At 40.8% G+C, this 24,807-nt stretch overlaps 1 long non-coding RNA gene across 1 annotated transcript; it reads right to left on the reverse strand.

The window, feature by feature from the left end:
* Nucleotides 1–20,350: 20,350 nt before the first annotated feature.
* LOC115333311 lies at nucleotides 20,351–23,534 on the reverse strand. Its single transcript, XR_003920752.1, has 4 exons — nucleotides 23,300–23,534; nucleotides 22,762–22,854; nucleotides 20,939–21,051; nucleotides 20,351–20,440 (listed from the first exon to the last, which is right to left on the reverse strand). It is a non-coding gene; the product is annotated as an uncharacterized LOC115333311 (long non-coding RNA).
* Nucleotides 23,535–24,807: the final 1,273 nt, after the last annotated feature.

Genomic DNA, 24,807 nt, shown 5'->3' on the forward strand with positions numbered 1-24,807 from the left:
ATTACAAGCTTCTAGAGACCCAAAATAGAACAGAAAGGTTGGGATTGGCCCAGTTCTGTTGTTGAAGGGATTCCAAGTGGTGCAGAAGACCAAATAACTGCTGTAAAACTTTTTTTATGGAGGATTTCTTCTTATCCAGGCAGACTCACATGAATTGAAACAAAATAAATGAAAATGTACTTTGAATTATATGAAGACCTAAGATTGGCTCAAATTCTGACTTTTCTAATATGTCACCTTCTTCAGAGCAGTCTTTCTCTTATAAAACACAGATGACACTGTTGAGTGGATGGATCCCATTGGCAGAAAAGTGCCCAGCTTGATCTTTCTGTGCTTTCCAAACACTTCCTGTAGGCACACAGCCAACACATGCTTGTTACTTGCTTCCCAAAGGCTTTCATGATCCCAGGTATTTAATCTAATTGAACTGAACTATGGGTCCACCACAGCATAACCACGAATCATCTTATAAATATCTTGTGTCTGCAGGATTTTAGGATTTTCAGGACATGGTTTAGTGGGCATGGTGGTGTTGGGTTGATGGTTGGACTCGATGATCTTAAAGGTCTTCTCCAACCTAAATGATTCAAAGATTCTATGATTTGTCCCAAACAGCCAGGCAGCATCATTAACTCTGCCTTCTTCTGCTTCTCTCTTTCTTTTTGATCTCTCAAAGCACATGTTACTCAAAATCATCGTAGCTCCACATCTACCCAATGTTACTGATGCATCTTTCAGTCCTCAAGGAACTGGACTCTTGGTTTACACTAGGACTTTCTTCACAGGGACTTGTAGTTACATAGTGCTTTCAAGCAGAATTTTTGAAATCTGAAATTTAAATAAATTGGTATCATATATTTAGTGTCTGTATTATATGGTTTTCACTTGCGGTTTTTATAAAGTGAATAGACGGGAACTCAGAAATACAAAATCTTTTTAATGGGTTTTCTAAACACATGATCTTGGCATTTAAAAATCATCTCATGTAATGAAGATTTTTCTTTTTCAAAGTGAACTGAAATTAGTTCCCAGACCGAATTGATATTTTTTTGCTGTGGAGTTAGATACATTTAACCTCTGGGTTTCCGACTTGCATCTTTTCCTACACCCAAATGGTCATTAAGGTATAAGGTCAGTGGCATAGATTTTGTTGCAAATGCATATTAATAGAGAAGGAGGATATCAGCTTTGCCAAGACCAACTGCAGGGCTGTCAGGAGAACCAGTGCACTACATGGTTAATTATTACTTCAGTGCCGAAACACTTTGACCAGCTATAATTACCCAATTCTAAAACTGGAGCAATTAAATCTCTTTAGACTTCTTATTGCTGTAGAATTGTGGTAGCATTATGATTGCAGCTCTGCAGTTTGGAAGGACAGTTACATGTGGTACTTCTAGCTCTGAGGGGCAAGCACATTGCCCACCATGGTCAGCCTTGCTCACTGGCATGTTCCTGTCTCATGTAACTCCAGGAATACATGCTTTGCCCAGCATAAGATCCCTGGAGTGGGATGCCCCTTTGGCTCATGCTGCCCCCAGAGAGGCTATATCTTATATGCAAGGCCTCCCTTCCCTCTCCGTAGCGCTTTATTAATGTTAAGCCTTGCCATTAATGCAGAGCATTATTGTATATCTATAGCTACTTTCATCCAAGCATATAAAAGTACTTATAAATATTAATGTATTAAACCTAATAACACCCCTAGGAGGTAGATGAGAATTTCAGCATACACTTTACTGGTGCGTAAACATATAAAGAACCAACTTCAGACAGTGGTAAAAGGCTAAGATGGTGAACAAAGTGCTTTTAGCAGTGAGTCTCGATCAGAGAGGCTATGTGGCTTGCCTGTTTCCTACACTGAGCCACTGACTACAGCTAGAAGCAAAATCCAGGAGAACTAGTTTCTATCAGTCATTATTACTACTTCTTTTTTTTTGCAATTGTAATAGTACCCAGACATTCCAATTAAAATTCAGGGCCCCTTAGTTTCAGGTACTGCACTGGTGCATGGTAGAGCCCCTACCCTAAAGAACCTGGAGCTTAAGTAGATGAGATATAGAAAGCTTAAAAGAGAAAACAGAGTAGAAAGACATTCACACAGTGGAGATGGGGAGACACTCCCTGAGTCCCAGTCCAGGGACCTTGCCTCTAGACATAATTCCTTTCCTTTGTATTAGTCAGCTGATAACTTCCCCCCCGCTTCAAATTAAACACTTCCATTACTCAGGCAGACAACTCTCCTGATATCTTGTAACATTAGGAAAAGGTTACTTTTAATGTTTTCTGAACTGTAACATGACAAGGAGCAACTCAAAAGAATGAAAGGCAAAGTTGAAAGCCATGGTTGAAAGGTGAGAATTACATGATATCACTTAATTCCAAAAAATTCAGGTGTGTTTCTTGCTTATGAAACACTTTCTAAAAATTATTATCTTTGAGATTAAAAGCTAAGATTTTGCTAAACCCAGAGTACAGCTATGAGAAATGAGAAGGAACTGATGTCAACCTATGTCAACAGCTGGTGGATGAACATGGTGGGGACCATTACAAATAAAAGTGCGCGTGGTATGCAGCAGGACAGCAGCTGATTATAGCCTTCATGCTCAGTGGCAGAAAACTGCCTGGACAGGGTGAAAAGGCCACAACTTTAACATCACTTCAGCACTTACTACCTATTGCACAGAGAAATGGGAGCAAATCTGCTGCACCTCCATGTCACAGCGTGGTTGAAGGCAGCTTGTATGTACCTGTGCTGGGAATAATTAGGCACACTGCAGGGCAGTCAGAAACCTGTACGCTTCACAAGCATTAGGATGCCCAAGCAATAGTATTTCCCAGTCTGCACTGAACAACTCATATGTCCACAAGGAGGGGCAAATACCCTCTCCCTTTTGCACCAGGGCATTCCCCAGCACAGCAGGAAGAAGGGCTGCAGCCCAGCTATCACTTAGCACAACTCATCAACATAAAAAGTTCACACATGAATCAAGATCTGTAAAACAGCTGCCTGGGAAGTAGAAGAGGAAGACCCCATCATTGATGTGGTTTGGGATTTGGATGCAACTGTAAAGGAAAGCTTCTTACCCTTTCACCTTTTGCTGGTTGGCTTTTTGGTTACAAATATTACCGTGGAGGAGAAGCCCAGGCTGACTGCAGCTGTCATCGGAGCGCTGCTGAGTCATTCCCCAGCTTCCATCTATGCACAGATGTACAGTGGTAATGAGACAGCTCTCTGGAGCCTAATGGGCTTGTTTCTTCGAGGATAAGAACAATTAATAATAATTGAGAAGTCCTGTACTAAGGGAATTTATAACCAATTAATAAAAATGTGGCTGTTGCAGTTAAGCACAATAAAAATTACTCCTTATGCACTAAAGGAAAGACACATACACTTACATAATCATGTTCATGTCAGCATTGTTTAATGTATAAACAGTTTTGTGTATATGTAGCTACATTTACTGATAAAGCAGTAATTATTAATCAGAGTTTGTACAATATTACACTAAGTATATGATGCACTAATCTGTTATCAAAGAATGGGCTTTTACAATATTCAAAATAAAACTACAGGAAAGCTGTTGAGTTGTACCTGCATCATGGATCTCTGCCAGGAGTGGCTGCCAGCCCTCACCTGTACAGCTCACTCAGGCTTGCAAGCCTGAATGAATCCATTAGCTCTGTGACGAGAAGTGAACCTAAACTAAACTACAAATAATGAGATGTAGTATCTTGGTCAAAATTAAAGACTTCAGACAGCTGATACCAAGGCAAAAAGATACGCTGTGGCATCAGTTTATATTATTTAATTATTTTTGTGCTGAAACAACTGAACTCCAGGAATCTAAAATATATGGACTAACAGAAATATCTTGGGAAACCCTCTAGCGGCACTTTATTGGAAACAAGAGGAAGATCTTTACCTTCCATTTTATCCACAGGATTTTATTCATCTTCTTCACCTGCATCTTTATTTCTTAGGAAATAGAGGCTTTTTTAAATCTCATCTAAGGCCTGACCAGTTTCTTAGTACATTAGCATCTTTGCAGATCTAGTGTGATTTCCTCTTCAGGTTATCTGATTTTTTCCACTAGTCAGAAAAGCAGGATTTGCTTGCATGCTCACAGTCACATCACAGCAAAAACTACCTGGCACTACAAACTGCAGTTATTAACCATTGGGCATAACTCTGGAAACCAAAAGTTCCTTTCTGATTTGTGTGCTGTTAGGTTACAAATACAACACTTGCAGAAGACGATGTCCTGGCAGAGAAGCAACAGACTGAACAGCAGGAAGGCTATGGTTGGCTTTTAGCTTAAATTAAAATAGAAAAGAAATAAGAAAATCAGTACAGCATAAGAAGACCTTGTTGGCATTGTCTTTTAAGGGTAATGGTAAAATAATCTATGGAAGTGATGCTTAGAGTACAGACAATGTGAATTTCAACTTAGTTTGGGTAAATATAGAACTCTATGATAGCAATTTTTGAGGAACCACCTCATCTTGCAGTTCTTTTCTGTGAGTGCCAGGAAAGGAAATCTCAAAAGTAGAAACCTAATATTTTAATCTGATTACTGTCAGAGAGCAGATGATTCAAATCATGACAAAGCCTAAGCAATGGAAATGGAAGGGGGAGGGGGTTGGGGGGGTGGAATTTTAAGAAAAGTGTAGAGCAGACAATGCTTCAGTCTGATGGCATCAGAAGAAAGCTCCTGGTTTCTCAGAAGTACAGGCAAATTTGATTTTTGCTCTTCTGAAGAAAATAGCTGGGACTGAGGAGCAGGGAGAGATTTGTGGATAGTAAGGCAGCACCTTCTGCTGTCATGGGAAGAGCAGGGAGGATGGTGCTGCTCCCTCACCCCACTTCCTGCCTGCCCTGGCCTCTCCTGTGGCATCAGAAGGATCTGTCACTACGGCTCTGGGATAAGCAAAATAGAGTGATGTCCCACAGCCAAGCCCTGGCAATTTTGACACCAATGACTGTCTGCCACTCTAGGTACCTGCTTTTTTTTGCCCAAGCTCAATCTGGATGACTCTGTGGGCACCACTGGATACCACAGTAAAACAGAGGGAACTGAAAAGCTAGAGCTGTGGACAAAAATAGATGGCCAAAGATCAAAGAAACAAAAGAAAATTCAGATCTTTGAGAGGGGAAGCAATAGTCTCTGAACAGGAACTTAGCAAGTCAGACACATTTGGAAAGCAGTGGAAGAGATGTAAGTACAAAAACAGACACCAGAACACAAATCCAGTGTGAGATAATTCTGCATCAGATCAAGGTGTAAGAACATAGACAAATACAGAATAGTGTACTGAATAGAGGCATTTGGGGGAGAATTATAGAAATTATCAAGGGATGCTGAGGCTAGTCTAAAGAAAAACATTAAAACAAAGAAAGCTGCTTTCATACAGCTACAGTTCCAGCACTGACTTCCAGTAGGCACACTTTGATCAATCATGTGAGAATCATTGTCATGGTTTAACCCAGCGAGCAACTAAGCACCACACAGCCGCTCGCTCACTCCCCCCGGTGGGATGGGGGAGAGAATCGGAAGAGTAAAGCTGAGAAAACTCGTGGCTTGAGATAAAGGCAGTTTAATAGGTAAAGCAAAAGACACACACACAAGCAAAGCAGAACAAGGAATTCATTCAGCACTTCCCATGGGCAGGCAGGTGTTCATCCATCTCCAGGAAAGCAGGGCTCCATCACGCATAATGGTTACTTGGGAACACAAACACCATCGCTCTGAACATCCCCCCTTCCTTCTTCTTCCCCAGCTTTATATGCTGAGCATGACCCCATATGGTCTGGAATATCCCTTGGGTCAGTCGGGGTCAGCTGTCCCGGCTGTGCCCCCTCCCAACTCCTTGTGCCCCCCCAGCCTACTCGCTGGTGGGGTGCTGAGAGAAGCAGAAAAGGCCTTGACTCTGGGTAAGCACTGCTCAGCAGTAACAAAAACATCCCTGAATTATCAACACTTTTCAGCACAAATCCAAAGCATAGCCCCATATTAGCTGCTATGAGGAAAATTAACTCTGTCCCAGCCAAAGCCAGCACAATCAATTAAAAATTATAATTAAATGGGGGAAGGTTCAGGATTGCCCAGATGTCAAAGTAACAGAGCAGAGACAGGAGTAAACTGTAAAATGTCTACATCTCTCATAAGCAAAGGCAGTTCTCACTGATATCAAGGGCAGTAGCTTGCACATATCTAAGGGCAGAATATGCCCAGGAGTCATCCTCTGAGACTGTCAGCTAAGCACCTTTCAAAAGCATTAAATACACATGCTAAGACGTATCCCTAGCTGCATGAAGCCACTTAGCAAGAACCAAGAGACAAGCCTTGGGAATGCTTTGCAAGATCAAAATCTAGGCTATTGCGCCTACATTTTTTTCCCATTTGGAGATGACTCCAACAGTGAAAATCACTTCCAAAATACTTAAATAGGGAGAGCTGAATTCTCAGGTCCATGTTCATAACAAGTAGTTCCCTGAGCAGCCTGAAACAACATTGCCTGTTTTTCTGTGGATTACACTCAGATTGCCTCTGTGTAGTTTCCAATATCTAATAAGGTGTGAAATGTGACTGAAGTTTTTTCCCCTTAGCAGAAGCATTAGGATCAACTCTTTCCTCTCATTGCCTACTACTGTGTTTGAAAGCTGTAGGAATTAGAGACCTCCATCCCTGTCCCCATCCCCACAATTGCATGACCCCAAGAAACCAGTCTGAAACATTGCTTGAGCATGTTATCAAGCATCACAGTCCTGTCTGCTGGCCTATGGCTTTCCAGTGGACTTTTTTCAGTGATCCTATGTAAAGCCATCACATGTCCAGAGCTGCTGATATTTTAAGAGTTAAAGCACTAAATGTTTAAAAATCAGATTTTCAGTGTGATGACATAGGAATCATTCTAAGATACCAAGAAAAAGATACTAATTCAGAGAAATCTGCCATCTCACTACAGAATCTACAGGGCTGTTTCTTCTTTTTGCTTTTTGATATGTCCATCTCTTTCTCTCTATTTTCTTTTTCTAAGTCTTTTCATTGATTTTTTTTCATTTTATGCACAAACTGAACACAGTTAATCAGTAGATACAAAATGCGTCCTGCAACATTGCCAGTAGCCTAACATAAGGGGATTCAATTGCTGAATTGTCCTAAGATTAGGCCTAAGCCACAGTATAAGCTTCATTGATCCAAGCTCAGTGAGATATCCATTCAATAATATGTGTTTTAGCAAGGTTTTCCACTTGTAAAGACTTCCTGCAAATTAGGGTTCATCCAATATGTGCTATAAACACGGTGGATCAAATCTTGCGTCAGTTTAAAAAACCATCTCACTCCTTAGGAAAGAAACAGTGTAACTGGGTGTATTGTGTAAGCAGAGACACACATGTAATGAAGTTAGCTATCAAGTGAGCCATAGCTGTTGAGCTGCATGTTTAATAGACACTGTGCTTCCCGACAAGCTGCCTCTAAAAAGCCAAAGGATGAAAGAACAGATGACGTGCTGGTGTTCATAAAACCATAGGTTCAGTAAAGCTGCTGTTGTTACCAGCTGAGCAGTTCTTAGATATAAGCACTTGCAGTGGAGAGGTTACAAAAAGGTGCCCAGCTCTGGTCATCATGCAGTCCCATCCCTGTAGTATCTGAAAGTCTCACAGTGCAGTATGTCCCCTCACGCTGCCCTGCAGTGGGGCAATGCTGCTGCCCCACTGTGAGGAGGGGAGCTCTGGTAGGCAGGAGCAAAGGACTGTTCCAGCCCTCACAGCCTTCTCTGTGATCCTGGCTGTCTCTCCTCTCAGCCTTGGTCCCCACCTGTTGAGACCGATATGAGATTTCAGTGGCAAACAGGGTGTGATACCACAAGAGAGAAATAACGTGGGATTCCAGATTGTGCTGGGGGAAAACAGGGGTCTGGGGCATCAAGCAGTGCTGCTAAGCCAATATCACTGACAACTTGCTGTGAATACTAAGGGCCCACATAGCCTTCAGCATGGGGACTGGAGGATTAGCTTTGGTCTGGAGCAGATACAGGTGCCAATACATGATTAATTTGGAACAGACCCCTGGTGGCGTTTTAAGTTAGGAATTGTTGAGTTCCTCTACACAGGGATCTCTCTGTCAGCAAGATAGGCAAAAACCCAAATGGCAGTGGTGTTCTAAATGCATCCGAGGGTTTGTGTGGCTGCTTACAATGTCCATCACCCAGCACAAGGTATGCAATAACATGGTTGTAATTAGACCTCAGATTCAAGCCATGACAAATTAAGTGGGCATGCTGATGCCAAAGAAGCTGAATGGTATATAGAGTTTCAAAATTAAATACCTCTACCAGGAAGATAATCATTTTATAGCACCTAAGGCTGCTTTTTCTTTAGAAGGTTTTCTTTCTTTGGATTTTGCCCAAATCACAACTCTTATTTGGTTCTAAATACCTAGATGTAGAAATTTTTTTCAGTCCTTCATCCTAAAATCTTAAATGCACAGCATGCAGACTTTGGCATCAGAAAGGACTGACAGCATAATGATTTTACAAATATGTGAGGCTTAAAATTACCACCACTATGGTCTTATTCACTGGATGCTGCTCTTGAGAATAAACTTGAGTACTGGTAAACATATTTCTGAATACAGTCTCAGCTGGTACAAATACCTTATCATCTTTACACGCAGATTAAGAAAGCCCTTTATTATATAAATGTCCCCATTTTTTCCAATTGGGAACTGATAGCTTATGTATACTTAATTGTTGGTGTTGCTTGAGGAATGAGTCATCCTTATTTCCACTGAGAATTTCCCCGAACTACTTTAGTTCCATGTAGGGAGCTGTATTATTTTGCTTAATTATATAAAGATTTCAGATCACTAAGATTTTATGTTATTAACACAAACGTCAAATGATTTAAGCAAGTTCCTAGAATACCTAAGTGGCAAAATCAAAGCAAGTGCCTTAGAGGAACTGCTTCTTAAGTTTTGAAAGGGTGGGCAAATGAAAAAAATGAGTTAGTCAAGTATTTTGCTCACAGGAAAACTAATAAACAGAAAGGCACGGATATCTTCCTTTGAAGGTGAAACCTCCTATGGCTAATGTTTCACCTTCTTTTATTTAGCCTAAAACCCCACCCTGCAAAAACATAAACAGATCTTTAAATTTATGAGCTTGAGAAGTCTACCCACATGAGCTTTTGCAGGATCAAGACCTGAGAGAATGATTTCTGTTCATAAAGCACTTTCAAAGTTTTATGTGCCAAATTTTGAGAACAATCTATTTTCACCCACCCACTCTGACCTTATTTGCTCAGCAGGCACTATTTCTAGAACTGCCAGAAACTTCCAACGTGGCCATACATTTTGCTGTCGACTCTTGAGGAGATAAGGCTAGTGTTTTCATATGCTTTATGCACTTAGTCAGCTGGTTGAATGGTTCCTCATAGACGTGCTGGGTATGGGATTTTTCAGTGAATGCAGATTCAGGGAGGCCCTGCATAGGTCTGTTTATGCCATGATTACAGTCCTGGGACAAATTTCCTTTGAAAGAGAAGCATGACTTGCACAGAGTCAAAATAGCAAAAAATGGCCTTAGATAATCTTTAGTAGAGCAGAAACAGATAAAGAGCTCAGTTAAGAGGGAGTCTGGTTCCTCCTCCCTGTCGTCTCTCCAGGAGAACCAGGTGGCTTTTGTCACAGCAAAAATCAATCATACTGTTTCCTGCTCCCATCTAGTCACTGTGTGTGAAATAAACCCTATTTCTAGGGTTTAAGTGGGATGCTAGGGGAAAACCATAGTTTGCTTCAGCCTATAGATAATACACAAGGTAATAAGCTAGTGCCAGATCTGGATTTAAGGAAAAGATCCTAAATATGTGTTTGCCCAAAACTTCCTCTTTTTCTAGGAGTTCCAAGTGTGTGAGACAAGACATTGGCCTCACACCTGCTTAAGCTCTACTAAAAGAATTGAAAGGTATCAGTTGCGTTTTACTGTTCAATATCTTTGTTTCATACCAGAAATGTTTCTTAAATATTACCTTACACTTCATGATTGAAAAGAATAAGAGGTGAGTAACTCCATAAATGGTAACGGAGCTTACAGGAGTGTACCTTCCTCCATGATTGTTTTCTTCTCTTCCTCTCCTGAAATATCCACTCACTGCACAAACTGGTAGATGAATGGACAGCTTTGTTGAATAAGACTCACAGTATCTGGTTGGAAATTCAGACTAGCAGCTAGTTATTAAAGATAATAGCTTGTCTGAGCTTCTTAAGAAAAGAAAAACTTCCTAAAAACCAACTCTGATAAGCATAATAGTCTCCCTCACCTTTTACAGCCAGGGCCCCTAGGTTGTCTTCTGTAATAATTACACTTTCAATAGGTTTATTTACTCTTTCTAAAATTCTCAGAGATTTCAACTGTTGCTTTGGTTATTCCCTGATGAACAGCCTGCAGAATCATTTCAATCCATCCGAAATCTTCCATGGACATTACCCAAGCCTGTGGTAAAATGAAACATCACACTAATAAGTAATAACATTCAGCTCTTGAACTTTCCTTTATGTGTATCATTTCAGATGCCAAATGAAAACTGAAGTTTGAGCATGCAGTCTGTGGGATTATTCCTACAAGTAGTCACTGTAGGACTCGGCACATTTCTGGGACATACTGGCAATTGCCATGACATATCTATGATACATAATATTTTGGAAATATCCTTTGTAGGCCCTGATGTGGTCACCAGACACAGTATGGAAAGGGATATCTTCTGAGAATTCACTGAATCCTTTTGTTGCTGAAGGAGAGTTTAGGAAATACAGGGAGTGCTGCATGGGGCACAGCACATAGCATGACTACAGCATGTATCACAGCAGGTTCCCATTTTACAGATGAATCCCAGTTGTAACTGTAAAATTTTATAAGGCTCAGGCAGATCCTCTGGGGTGGCCACCCATCCAAATTCATACTTTGACAGCCTGGATACTCCAAGGGGACGCAGTTAGCCCAGTTTCAGTTAGCTGAAATAATTGCAAGAAAACACAAAACATTGCTAACTGAATCAAACCATTCATATGTTACAAGTAAAATTATGTCCCATTGGTTTATCCTACAGAAAGTGGGAGAATCTGGGCTACAGTTAAAAGCTGAAAAAAGCAGCACAGAGGATTAGACAGGCTCAGTTTCAAATTCCTGGCTATCTAATTCACCAGCCCCAATTAATTTAAATATTTTAAAAACTGATTTTAAAGTAATATCAAATATTTATAGACTGTAATTACAAATGACAGTGAAAAGCAGAGTTGGTTAGTTCAGACAAAAGTATCAACAGACTGAACTGGGGAGCAAACACCTCCTCTGCAGTTGTATAGCTTTCTAAAATATTTGTATTGAAAACCCAAGAGCCTTTCCCTTGTAACTCCTGGGAACAGACTTTTTCCCATGTGTATCCTACTATAGGGATTGGGCATTACTTTAATGTGTAAGTAGCTCACCAGACGGTGCTGTGCTAGAAATCTAAATATGGTTACAATCTCTCTGCAGGGCATGACAAAATAAGAGGTTCTAGGAGGACTTGGAGCTATCGCCTTCTGCCAGTCTAATCACTAAGACAGCTTGTGGTTCTCATGTGCACGCTTAGCCATCAGCACTAAGCTATTGTCACAGGGCTGACAGCAGAGACAAAATGGGTAGCGATTGCTGGCCTGATGTCACAGTGCGCTTCTCTGAGCCTCAGCATGGATAGGATTGGGAAGGATCTTTCTTAGTTAAGGTCAAGATACATCAGGGAAGAAAAGGAAGGCAATATTGTTCTCTTTGTCCCTCAGCTGTGGAATACAGATATTTTTAAACAGAGTTAATATGTAGGAATCACTGCTTACACCTTGTCTAAAGAGAATCTACATCCCTCTTGGTGTAATTGAGCAAGAAAAATACAGTGTACGCTCTATCTTTCATGTCTTGCTGGATGGGACTTACAAAATCATGGTGGCTTAGTGTCCTGGCTATGGATAGGATAGAGTTAATTTTCTGGTATAGTGTTATGTTTTGGATTTAGTATGAGAAGAATGTTGATAACACACTGATGTTTTCCGTTGTTGCTAAGTAGTGTTTATACTGAGTCAAGGATTTTTCAGCTTCTCATGCCCAGCCAGCAAGAAGGCTGGAGGGGCACAAGAAGTTGGGAGGGGACACAGCCAGGGCAGCTGACCCCAACTGGCCAAAGGGATATTCCATACCAAGTGATGTCATGCCCAGTATATAAACTGGGGGGAGTTGGCCAGGGGCAGGGGCGGATCACTGCTCGGGGATCAGGTGGGCATTGGTCAGTGAGTGGTGAGCAATTGCATTGTGCATCACTTGTTTTGTATATTCCAATTATTTTATTATTAGTATTTTCAATTTATTATTATTATTATCATCATAATCATTATCAGAATTATTATCATTATTATCATTATTATTTTCTTCCTTTCTGTCCTATTAAACTCTCTTCATCTGAACCCACGAGTTTTAATTTTTCCCAGTTCTCTCCCCCATCCCACTAGGTCAAGCAAGTGGCTGCGTGGTGCTTAGTTGCTGGCTGAGGTTAAACCATGACACTTAGAAGTAAACATCAACACCATGAGTTTTCAAAATGAAAAAGCGACATTCAGAAAAGCTGAGATCAAACCCCAAACATCACCAGATACCTCTGGTAACTCATTTGTGAAATGGACATCTGCTGCTGTTGCATGAAGTTGAGGTAGTGCTACTGAGAATCTGCTGGAGGGCCAACAATTCAAAACTGTGTGCCGAAAGCTCGTACCACAAAGGTGGGAGCAGTGGACAAAGTCTGATTAGCAACAAGTAGCTGTCCAAATATTGCATGATAGGCACCATCACAAGAACATGGAAAAGAGGAATGTCTTTAGTGGAGATATAAATAATGCAGACAGGCATAAACACATAGGCTGTGTGAGCTGAGATAGACTGCCTTTCAGGGCAAAATAGAAGTTATTTGCAAAAGGGCAGAGGACTATGGATTATAAACTAAGTGTTGAAAAGCTGGTACTCCATAAATATGGTAAGAGTAGTTTATCTGCAAGAGGATTCAAAGACCAAAGAGAATTTCACATGCTTAGATGAATGTATTCCTGAAATTCTGCAACTCATCTGTGGCTTCCCTCAGTGTGCAAATGGAAAACAGAGACTTGATTTATTTATCAATAAATCCACAGCATAATTGAACATACAGAAAAAAGTAGTGCCTGAGGATAGTTGAAGGAATATTAAACTACCCCCCAATGTTTGCTGAATCTGCCACTTTTGTCCCTTCAAATTGCACTGTGTTAGGACACCACTGTGTGGGGAATGGGTTCTCTCAGTGCGGGGGAGGAATCTGCATAAGACACTCTCTTGCTTTCCTCTGTTGCTACCTTTACATAGCCTCTGAGCTCCTTTCTGGGGATCCTCTGTCTCGAACCATAGACTGTGTGGTCCTGGAGAAGAACATGGAAATGCTGGCCATGATGTTTAGAGGGACCCCTTTGTGTGCTCCTTTCAGCTCCAACCAAGTTCTTGCTCATGCATCTCATAGATTCCCTTCCTGGATGCTCCCTGGACTCTCTGCAAAAGCAGAGACAAGAAAAAATGGAACAAGAGCTTCCCAGCTATTCTAGGAGATAAAGATACAGGGAAGGCTCTTAGAGGTTGGGTAGCAGAATAGATATTGCTTATTCCCCAATTCTGCCTTCCCCACCTTCAGCATCTGTACTCCTTCTTTGTCTAAGTCCTATACCTCTGTTAAAACACAGCTGAATATGGAATCATCAGTCCGCATGAAGATACTGACTTGTTTTACTTACCTCTGATCTTCGAAATGCTAGGATCCACATTTTCTAGTTTCTTTTGGGGTTTTTTGTTGTTTGTTTTTAATTAAAATTGGGGTGTATATGCAACTACAAAATTATGCAACTACAGCATTTCAGGAGCTGAGGAAGGTAGGGCTGGCAAGGAGCTTAAAGGATGTTTGGTGTTAAGTCCACCTCTGCTGAGATATGTGGATCAAGTATACCCAACAACGTTGACAGCTGTTTTATCTCATCTGTTCTTTAAAACCCCAAGTAATGGAGATTCTACAGACACTCTAGCGGCCTGTTCCAGTGCTTACCTAGGTTTATAGTTAGAAAGATAACCTAAATCTTCTTTGTTGGAAATTAAGGCAATTTTTCCTGCCCTAACCTCAGTGAGTAATGGATTACGGTCTTCTTTCAGTAGCTTCTTACACATTGGAAGTCTGTTATCATACTCCCCTCAGTTGTGTAAATGAAACAAACTCGGTTTCTCCAAACTTTTCCCATAGCTTATGTGTTTATAGGTTTCTATTTATTCCTGTTCCTGTCCAGTGGGACTGAACCTTTTATTTAAAAATATGGTACTTAAGCCAGATTCAGTGTAAACTGGTAAGCCTCCAATAGTTCTGAGCACAGCAGAGTAATGATGTTTGGCATGTTACAAGCAGTGCTACTGTTAGTACATTTTACAAGATTTGCTTTCTTACAAGTGCATCTCACTTCTCATTTACTGTGGATGTTATCACCTTCAGATCTTCCAGGCTTCTGCTGCCTTTTTGGTATGTGGAGTTTTGGCTTCTCCTGCCTATATGTAGTTCTTTTTATTTCACTTGAGTGAATGTGACCTTGCTCAATTGGAATCATTTCCCTGGTTTACCAAGACCACTAGTTCTAATTGTGGTGCTGTAGTATTTCCAGTCCCTATCAAAATGGTGTCATTCACAAATGTTATAATCTCTAATTTATTCTTTCCACTTATAGCTTGTCTAAATTTAGGCTGAGAAATCCATGGTTTCTTAAGAGTTCCTCTTTCCATTTTCTTGAAAGCAGATACTATATTTGCCCTCTTCCTGTTTTCTGGGACTTGACCTATCCTCGACAGGTTCTGAGAGATGGTAACTAATAATTATGAAATTGCACTGGTTAATTCTTTAACTGCATAGGGGAACAGGTCTTGATGTCTAGAATATATGCAACCTAGCTAAATCTTCTCTAATTCTTTCTCCATTCTAGTTCATACTCCATCACCCTGTTAGAACAAATTGTGGTAAGGATCAAGTTACAATTAACCTTTTTTGAGGTAAGACCCTTAGATAGCATTTCAAGAGTGAGCAAAATCGCTACTGCATCCTCTTGGCTCCCTTCCCCCTCCAAAGAAAATCCCACAAAGCTTGTGAAAGGAAGAATTAGCAAAAAGTAGAGTGAGAGAATAGCAAAAGCTATTATGGCAACTTGAACTCTTCCTTATTTATCTCTTTGTGTTGTCTGCTAGAGTTCCCTCTTTGTTCTAATTAATTGGCAAACTACTGCTAAAGTCATTCATTTCTCAAAACTTATTTATTTTGCCTCACAACGTTTATTTGCACAGCACTACTGTTGTGTACAAAGATTACTCTTTAATGGAGTTCAGAACACCCTTTCACAGCATGCATTTCTCTTCAGTCCAAAGAATACAATACACTATATATGTGAGTCTCTGACTTAAATTAATCTTATTTAGTATTACCCTGCTTGATTACTCTTTATGTGCTTTCTTAAAATCATGCGATTTTTACTCATTATTTTGACTATTTTAATTACTTGCTTTCACAATATATTTACGGGGATATTCCGCAGCTCTTTTCAAAACAGTTTGTATTACCTAACTGAGATAGATTTATTTTTACAAGAGCAAATTTAAAAGAACACAGTCTTTTTAGATCTCAGGTGTATATTTAAGTGAGTCAAAACCAGTAACTCCACACTGAACTCTTTAAAATTTGGGACATTGGAGAAAATGTTGGCACTGTATCAGCATATCTGGATGTGAACATACCCCATGTGAAGGTCTGTTTTAAAGGCTATCTTGGCTGCAGACATGCAAAGCACAGCAGGAGGACACATCTGCAAGAGGGTGTATGTTTCTGGAGATCAAATAAAGCTGTCTATTGGCAGTGGTGATCTGAACCTCCGCCCAGGTTTGATCTTCAGTGCTAGTTTACAGACACAACAGGAAAAAAACCTACATGTGAAAGAAAGGGCTTTAAGATGAGCAAGGATCACCTGCAGTAAGGCTGAAATCTCTAACCTTGGCAGAGTTGGAGGACATCAATACTGAACCACTCAGATCTGGTGCAACCAGTCTTGGGAACTCATGGAGGCAGCACCCAGACCAATCTGTCTTGGTCAGGGTGAAATAACAATGAAGATGGCCCCATGCTGGCTTAAGCAGGCTGTAGAGCCTCCAGCAGATCCTGGCATTCATTCAAGCAGTTGAAGGCAGCTGCTATGCTATCAATACTCAAACTAGCTGGAATAAGCTTTGGTAATGTGTCTGCTCACAGGGCAGGCCCATTTCGACATAGCAGTCTCAGGCTAGGTCTGTACTGCAGCCCACACAGCCACATACCGTAAGCACTGACCTGGCAAACTGCAACAGTGCAAAGCCCAGCACAGGCTGCAGGCTCCACTTGAGAAGCTGCCCCAGCCCTTCAGCAGTTGCTTTGACCTCCAACTGTGCTGATAACAGCACGAACACCAAGGAGTCTGAAGGGAGTGCGGGTGCTGGGAATGTTCTACGGACTCCTGCCAGCCAAGGGGAATGCACCTTCTACACTCTGACTATGCTGGTTGTTTTCCTGAGGACAGTGAAATGGGCCAGGGCAGAGGAATGCCTGCAAAGAACAGTCACAAGTGGGAAGAAAGATGAAGCTGTGTTTTGTATCTTATCACTGTTATTTAAGTGACCAGTTAAGCCAAAGTCTGTAAGTGATAGACAGGAATAACACCTACCTGATCTGAAAACAGGACCCTCAGTGACTTTCACATATACTGCAGATAAGCAGTATCTTGCTTGCTCATAGATGCACGTATTAACACTCCTGTTACTGCCAGTGACTAAGAGGGCAGCTGCCCCTATCTGCACATCCAACAGATGCACAGATGCTACTGGTACCTCTGCTTGGTAGATAAAGCCAGCCAGTAATATCAGCAGACTCCAAGCTAGCTTTATCTAACTAGCATGGATACTTGTGACATGTGAGGGGCATGCAGGTCTCAGGAGCTGCCCTCACAGATACTGGCAGTAACACTGTCAAATGCTCAGTTAAGGGTGGAGATGGCTGCTGCCAAACATTTTAAATGCAGAAAGAAAGCCAAGTTATTTATCTCATTTTATTTACAGTAATAGGGGACTGTTGAACAGCATGTAAGTGCGCTACAATAAAATCAATAGAAAATATTAAAATCAGAAATAAAGATCAGCCAAAGTGAGGAAACCCTAACTTGAATGAAAGGATCTAACAGGAGGGCAAACTGAACAGCTCGGGAAAAGCAACCCACCAAAACAAAAGGGGACAGTTCCCAGGTTTGATTAGATAAATCCTGAGCCTTTCACTGAAACAAGCTGCCCTTGACATGATGGTTTCTCTGAAGCCTTTAAAGGCAATATTGCTCAGCAAGTACTTGAAAAAGTTTCATAATCAAGGACCTGAAACTGCATAAACTCCACGTGGTCTGATCTCAGGTGAATATAATTCCAGAAGCTGATTCACCTACACTGTGACTGCAGGATTGGAAGCCAAAGAGAGCATCTAACAAGTCAGCCTGTCCCTTCTGAAGTCAACATGAGTTTTGCCATTGGCCTTAAAATAGTGGCAGAAATTCTCACCCCATGTAGAAGGATGTTGGATTTCTGAGTATAGACTAATGCTCTCCTTTCAGATGTAAGCAACAGATGGCTGGTACTCTAAGTTAGCGTGACCGAAAGGTTTCTCTGTGGTAAAGATGTGCCAGAGGTAATAGGCAAACGGGCAAAGCTCAAGTCTGACTAGAAAAGCTGTTATCTGGATCACTGACCCAGGTTAGTCCAGTTTGTGAACAATTTATATAGTAATGTACCAAGAAATCTGGTTTTAAAAAGCCAAAAATGTGTTTCTTGTCAGGCTGATTTCTGTCTGGTTTAACTGGACTGTAAATGAGCGATCAAAGATAGCTACCCATTAGTGGAGGTTACGGGAAAAGCCACCACTATGCTTTGCTGAATATCCTCTCAGCAATTGCCTGATCTCCTCAGGTTGTTTGTAAGGAAGGGCTGCGTTAAACCAGCTACCTCAGCTCTGCAGTATTTCAGACTGCTGTCATTGCAACAATGGCTTAGAGACGTCACCTGGCTTCTCTCTAACCAAAGACTGTATAAAATAGGGAGGACAAGATGGAAACTTGTAAGCAGGTTGAAATCTTTAACCTGAAACTTTAAAAAATTATATTTGATCCAAAACAATTATTTTGTGTGAAAATCAGACCCCTTAAAAGTTTCTGAACTTTTCTCAAAGTTAGAAATTTTGAATTATCATTGTTCAGTGGTGACTGGTTTTTAACTGTCCTTTCCTTCATCTTTCCTTCTTAAAATGAATGATCTGAGGGTTCCATTCTTTACTTTTCAATTTTGCTGTTTCTCTATTATTAATTTTTCTTGTTCTGCTGCTTTTCAAAACTTTTATGTCTCTGATAAAGAACAGAAAGAAATTTTACAAAGAACTCTGTTGGTCTCTTGGCTGGTAACCGGAGGGTTCCAAAAACTTTTCAGCTGCACATTCCAGTTCCACTGATCCCAAATAATTGTCCAGGTAATTGAATTGGAAGTAGTTCACATTCCTATTCATAACTGCTAGGCCCAAAGAAAATAGCGAGTAATAAAAAAGAACTGCGGTCATTGCTCATACTGAGAGTGGACTGTGCAGTAGAGAAAGAGAGGTAGGAGGGGGAAAGGTCCAATGGGGAAAAATGAAGTGTCAGCTTCAAAGAGTTTCTATTAAGACTGTAAATTAATATTTGCGTAAAAGAGAGAAAGTTTTAAAATATGAACACACACGCACACTTGTGCATTTAAAGGGGATGCTTATTCCCTATCATAGTTCAGCTAAAAATTTGATGCCACAGAAACCAGTAATTATCCCAGCCTTGCATATTGTAAACCTGGTCACTGTCATTCTTCCTTTGCCTCCACATGCCTCAATGCCACATTTTCTACAATTGTGGGGAGATTGCCTTGGCTCTCTTTCAGCTGGCTCAGCTAATGCAATTCACAGGCCTTCAAATGTAAGCTTGTAAACTATTTAGTTCTTTTTCTCTATAACAGCTTGTCTATTAACAGCTCATTCAATGGAGGAGGGAGAAGAAGCTAGTGAGACCTCTTTTGGTATTGTTCAGCAGTGACCCTGGCTTTCTCAGATTGGTAGCCAATACTCACTAAACAGTGTTTGTCAGTACATGTTGTTTTGCTGGATAATAGTATATTGTGCTAGCAGCGGTCTGTATTAGTAGCCCGTAACAATGAGCTGGCAAAGTAAGTCTCCTGTGTGGCATAGTAAGGTCATAAGAATGATGTATAAAAATCCACGAGAAAGCTCGTTAGGATGGTCTGATGCAGTGCTAGAAAACCTGTGCCATCTTGAGAGATCTTTGTCAGCACTTCCCTTTGTGCATTGTTCAGGACCCTCATCACTGCTCTATCCTCTGTGTTGAGGTGGACTTGAGGAATGAGGATGGTTCACCCCTCAAGATATGCTGCATGTTTTTCAGGCTGTATGTCCACTGCTCATGGCCTGTACTGCATGAAAGGTGTGTTTTGTCAAGATACCAGGCTCGTTAAATCCCAGGACAGGTGTACCCAGAGACTGCCCACACAGTGGACCATGACCATTATTCCTGTAGCTATAGGTAGAAGGCTATGCTCTACATTGCAAGGAAAAATGTGATATTGAAATGGCTGAATCCCGCTCCAGCACTGTTGTTCCATTTTTGCTGTGCTGAGGTAAGGTGTCGCCATGCCATGCAATGAACGTGCCCCACCCTCTGCTTTCCTAAAGGATTAAATAAAATCTGCAGTATTTTATTACCTGATGGCTGAGATTTCTTGGACTTTTCTTAGTGTTCTATATGGAAATACCAGGCAAGTTAGTGGCTTAAACATTGTTTAATAAAGAGAATCGGGCTTGACACCTATTTCCCCACCAACAAAATCCTATCCCCCTCACTTATAAGCAATTCATTTATAGAAGCATCATGGTTTAGGCTTTGCTTTTTGCCCTGCCAAGTGTTGCAGATCTTACGTTATCTCTCAGACAAACTGACAAAGCTGCAGTACAGAGAAATCAGGTTTCAAAGCGAGTGATTTATGAAACATGAACTTTTCCGTGCATGCAGAGAGACTCCCCCGTGTGGTACGACTGCTTTGGCCGATGCCACTGACGGCGGCTCAACTAGCAGGGCTGCCGGAGCTGGGCAGGCTGACATGTCAGCAGTTAACATAATTAAATGTGGCCCAGTGAAGACTCCCATGTTCAGAAGTGGCCATCAGTTTGCAATTAATGTTGACCGCTAGAGAATAATGTTGTTCTGTTGTGTTTCTGCTGTAGAAAAAAAAGTGTAATATTTTACTAACTGTGATGCTTTGGGAAGAATTATGAGGTCTCATATTTCTTTACCATGAATTAGTCTTACAACTTTATTCTCAGTTTCCTTTTTCCCCAACAATGTGTCTTAAAATGATACCTTTAATAGATGCTAAAATCTATTTGGGCATCATTAGTTATTTTAAAACCTGGAATTATAAGTTCATGTTGATTAACAGAACAGTTCAAGGTTCTAAACACATTTTAATTGTACTCCTCTTTAGGTCATTTATGATAAACATTCCCCTTTTTGGCTCAGTTCTGAAAACCTCGTTTTCAGTCCAGAATGGAATGCTTTTACCCAATACCCCCATAAAAAACTGTTAATTAAAATTTCTTCTACTGTATATTGTATATCTTAAATATATTTTCTTGGACATGGGCCAGAGGAAGCAATTGTGTTCTTCCAAATTAAAGGGCTTGACTCTGCCCTATATTATACTGGCTCAAATCTACCTGTCAGCTGGATGAAGAGACGTTAGATTTACACCACCATAGACGAAGGGAGGATTTGGCCCAAAGTGTTTATTGTTCTCTGGAACTTGGCATCCTCTTCTCCCATTCTCCTCCTGAAATCAACATAAAACAGATGCTGAAATTCTAAAATGTTTTAAACCCTTCAATACCGTAGCTGTGAGCACAGTGCATTGGAACCACCAGACCTTGATGGCACAAAGATATGCATCATGAACATGAAATCTGGGTAGAAAAGATAAGGGCACAGTCTTGCCACACTCCCAAAGTAGCAAAACACTGTAGAAAGTAACAACTGCATTTTTGTGGTATTTGGTCACATCCCTCCTTGCATTGGCAAAACTTTGACTTGGATCCAAGTAGGTGTAGTTCCAAGAAAGTGAATGCCCAGTCATTTACGTCAGTGGAGTTGTGCCCAGCTACAGTGGATCTATATTTGATGACAATTGAAAAGATGAATGAAAATCGTTTCACTTGCATTAGGGATGTAAGCTGGCAGGGGTTTGGATTACTGCTTGTTCAACTTTTTGGGCAGCATCTTTACGCTTCCAAGAAACCCTTTTTAGACCAGGCATCAAGAGGAGACAGGATGAACTCCAGCAAGAAACTGCAGCAAGTAGCTCATGCTCATGACACTGATCTTTGGCTGGAGAGTAAGGGAATGGAAAAAGAAACTAGAGGAAACAAAGGATACTTTGTGGGTGTGCTGTACTGCCAAATCTCAGAGGCCTAGATGTGTTGTTGTTGCTTAGCTATTTCCACCAGTGCTTATGGGTATGTATTAATCTGACTAGCACTGATGTCTGTGGGGTCACTGTGGGTATCTGATTTTATCCCTTTCTTTGGAAGGTTTATTAATATTAACGCTTCTTCATTTAATTGGGTCACTGGCTATGGAATCCCTTTTTAATGGAATCATATTAGCTAATGTACTGCCTGTCCACACTCAAATCCAGAGTGCTTCACACAAGCCCATATCTGAGTAACTGATAATGTTATAAGAAAAAAAAACCCCAACAACAGAAACACAGATCTGTGAAACCAGAAAGGAATGGCAAAGACAGAACTATGCTGCAATCTGCAACCTGCATTTCTCTATTGCAACACACAGGGCCCAAAATAAAGTAAGAAAGAGCTACTCGTCCCTGTAACATACAAATCTTATTTCTTTCCTGGTTCTGTCAAGGCCTTCCCACCCCACACCCATCAGGGGCTGCATTCATTCTGGAATGTAATTATTCACATCTGTACAAGCTGTTGTAAGATATTACCAACTAAAAAAGTTAGCCAGAACATACAAGTTTGCACATCATCTTATACCTGCACTCGGAAAGAGTGTATCTCCAAAAGAATAAGGGTTTGGCAAATGTTGCTCTTTAACTTTCTCTTCTTTCCTTAAACAGATTTGGAGACTGGTTCTACCATTTATAGAACAGATTTTTTTTTCCTTGAAGTACTCTTCTGGGATTGGCTAGGAAAGTGTTTTTTGCAGTCTGCTTGATTGGTTTTCATTGTGGAGCAATTTCAGAGGCCTGGCTTTGGACACCATTTGCAATGGGTTTATATTAGAAGGTCATGTCTTGTTACAGAGCCATTATTGCCTCTCCCTCTTGGGACCATTGCACACCTGTGACTTTACCCTTCACAAGCTGGTTCTGACACATCTTTTTGACATCCATGCAGGAAGGCCTGAGCATGTTGCACTAACTCCTTTGACAGAAAGCAACAGTCAGATGGAAGAAGGGGAAAGGAACAGCAGAAATTCCACCTTCAATAAATTTATTCATTCTCACTGATTTACTTACAGGGGAAAAGATGGAGTCTGATGTTTTGGTTGTAACGCATGAGGCCTTTAAAAGAGCAGATATCCCATTGAGATACTGGCTTTCTGTAGTCCTCTGGAAGACAAGGGGTCTGGAAGTTGAGGTTATCAGAGACAAGAAGATTGCTCATATTAACTGTGTCTACAATATGTCTAGGTCCAGCACACCGCACCCATGCTGTTCCTTACAGCAGCTTATATTCAGCCTGAGTTCATGCTGCCTGCAAACCCTGCTTGTCCTTGAGTCAACTTTACTGTGTAGAAAAAAAGTGACAGTTGCAGTTATCTCACTGGCAAGCTGCATGATAGTGTTAAAAACACTGAGGCTGGATAGAGCCTTCCCAGTCAAAAGGATTTTTGCTTTTCTGCAACTGATGTTCCCAAGACTCACACTGAACTCAAATATTATTGAAACCTATAAACAATTTTTTCACCAACAATGAAAGTTCATAAGTCTGTTGTCTCATTAGTTTCTGCCTTAAATTCTGCAAAGAGAGTAATATTCCTGGTGAGCTACTTACATGGTAACAGACAAGCAGGACAGTAAGCTGGGTCTTCCATGCTCATCCCTCAGCTCCAGTCATTAACATGCTTGCTCTGCTCACTGCTACACTGATAACAGATTTTTTTCTTCTTTTCTTTTAACAAGAGAGGATTTGTGAATTAAACACACACTTACAGCCCTAGCAAGGTCATACCACAGGACTCTGAACTACAGTTGCTTTTGAAAGAAACTCATTGCTGATCAGTCTGACCTTCCACCCCGCTGGTTACTAACACACACTTCTACAGAACGCAGTCATTTTGAGGCCATTTCGGGAGACAAAAGAGCTGTATGGCTTCAAGATTAAGATGAAGCTTTCAAGTAGGTATTTCAGCATGTGACCAAGTGTCTGTTCTGAATGATTTAGCCTAAGGGTACCCTAAGGTGGAGGTTCCTTTTATAGACCACAAGAAAAGAAATGTATTGGTCTTCCAAAAGAACCTCTTGCAAAACCCTGTGGGACACTGCCCAGCCAGGACATCTTGGAGTATCACTCAAGTCAGCGCTCAGCCGCCCTCATTCATATAATGCTGGTAGTGCTACAGATGTGCAGCCCAAGAATACTTGCAGTAATATCTGACCTACAGCCTATGTCTTTACCTAGAGTTTGCATCACCCATCAACATTTTTCACATTTTGCTTTACCTGCCCCTCTGGGTTAATCTATTTTTATGTCTTCATAAATCAAACAACACAGCTCATTGCTATGATTATATTGAAATAAAGCCCTCTTTTTTTATCACAGCTACTTTGCTTGCCCTCCACCTCTGTTTCTCAGCAGGTTCTCAGATGCCTTGTTAAGACTTCCAGAGCCTCACAGCATACTCTGAGAAGAATGCATCTGTCCTGAGGCTACGAGAAAGTAACTCTGCCATAATATAATTTATGAAACTCCAAGTTCAGCATCCTTTTCTTCCTTTCTATGCAAAGCTAGAGAGGAACTAGGGCTACTGAATTAACCTGGAAGTTTATACCTCACATCACTTATAATCTGAACTGTAGCTGCTTCTCGGTACTTCACGCTGATTTATTCTTTCAGGGCTAGATCCTCACCTGGTATTTTCCCCACAGGTTAACCACTCCAGTGAGGCTGGCTGGATGTAAATCAGTGAAAACTCATCCTTTCCTTTCTGAACACAAAAAAGTGTAACTTTCTATATCCGATTTTTTTCTTTTATTTTTATTTCCCCAATCCTTTATATAGTCATTATAGATGTTAAGAAGCCTGGTTAGGAAATGATTAATGCTATTAATATTTTTCTAATTCAGTAAGCACTCTCATCTTTGAACTCCTTGCAATATTTTTCTGCTTTCTTCAGCTTTCCACTAATTCAAACATATGACAAATGTGAGTCTTCGTTTCAGTTTTCTATTATTTCTCATGTCTGATCAAATAAATTAACAGACTTTCATTTCTTTCCCAGGAGTGATGCCCATATGTTGGTGAAGGCAGCATAAAAATATTACCTGTTCAAACAGGAGGAA

Source organism: Aquila chrysaetos, chromosome 20 (genome assembly GCF_900496995.4).
Source record: "Aquila chrysaetos chrysaetos chromosome 20, bAquChr1.4, whole genome shotgun sequence".
NCBI lineage: Eukaryota > Metazoa > Chordata > Aves > Accipitriformes > Accipitridae > Aquila > Aquila chrysaetos.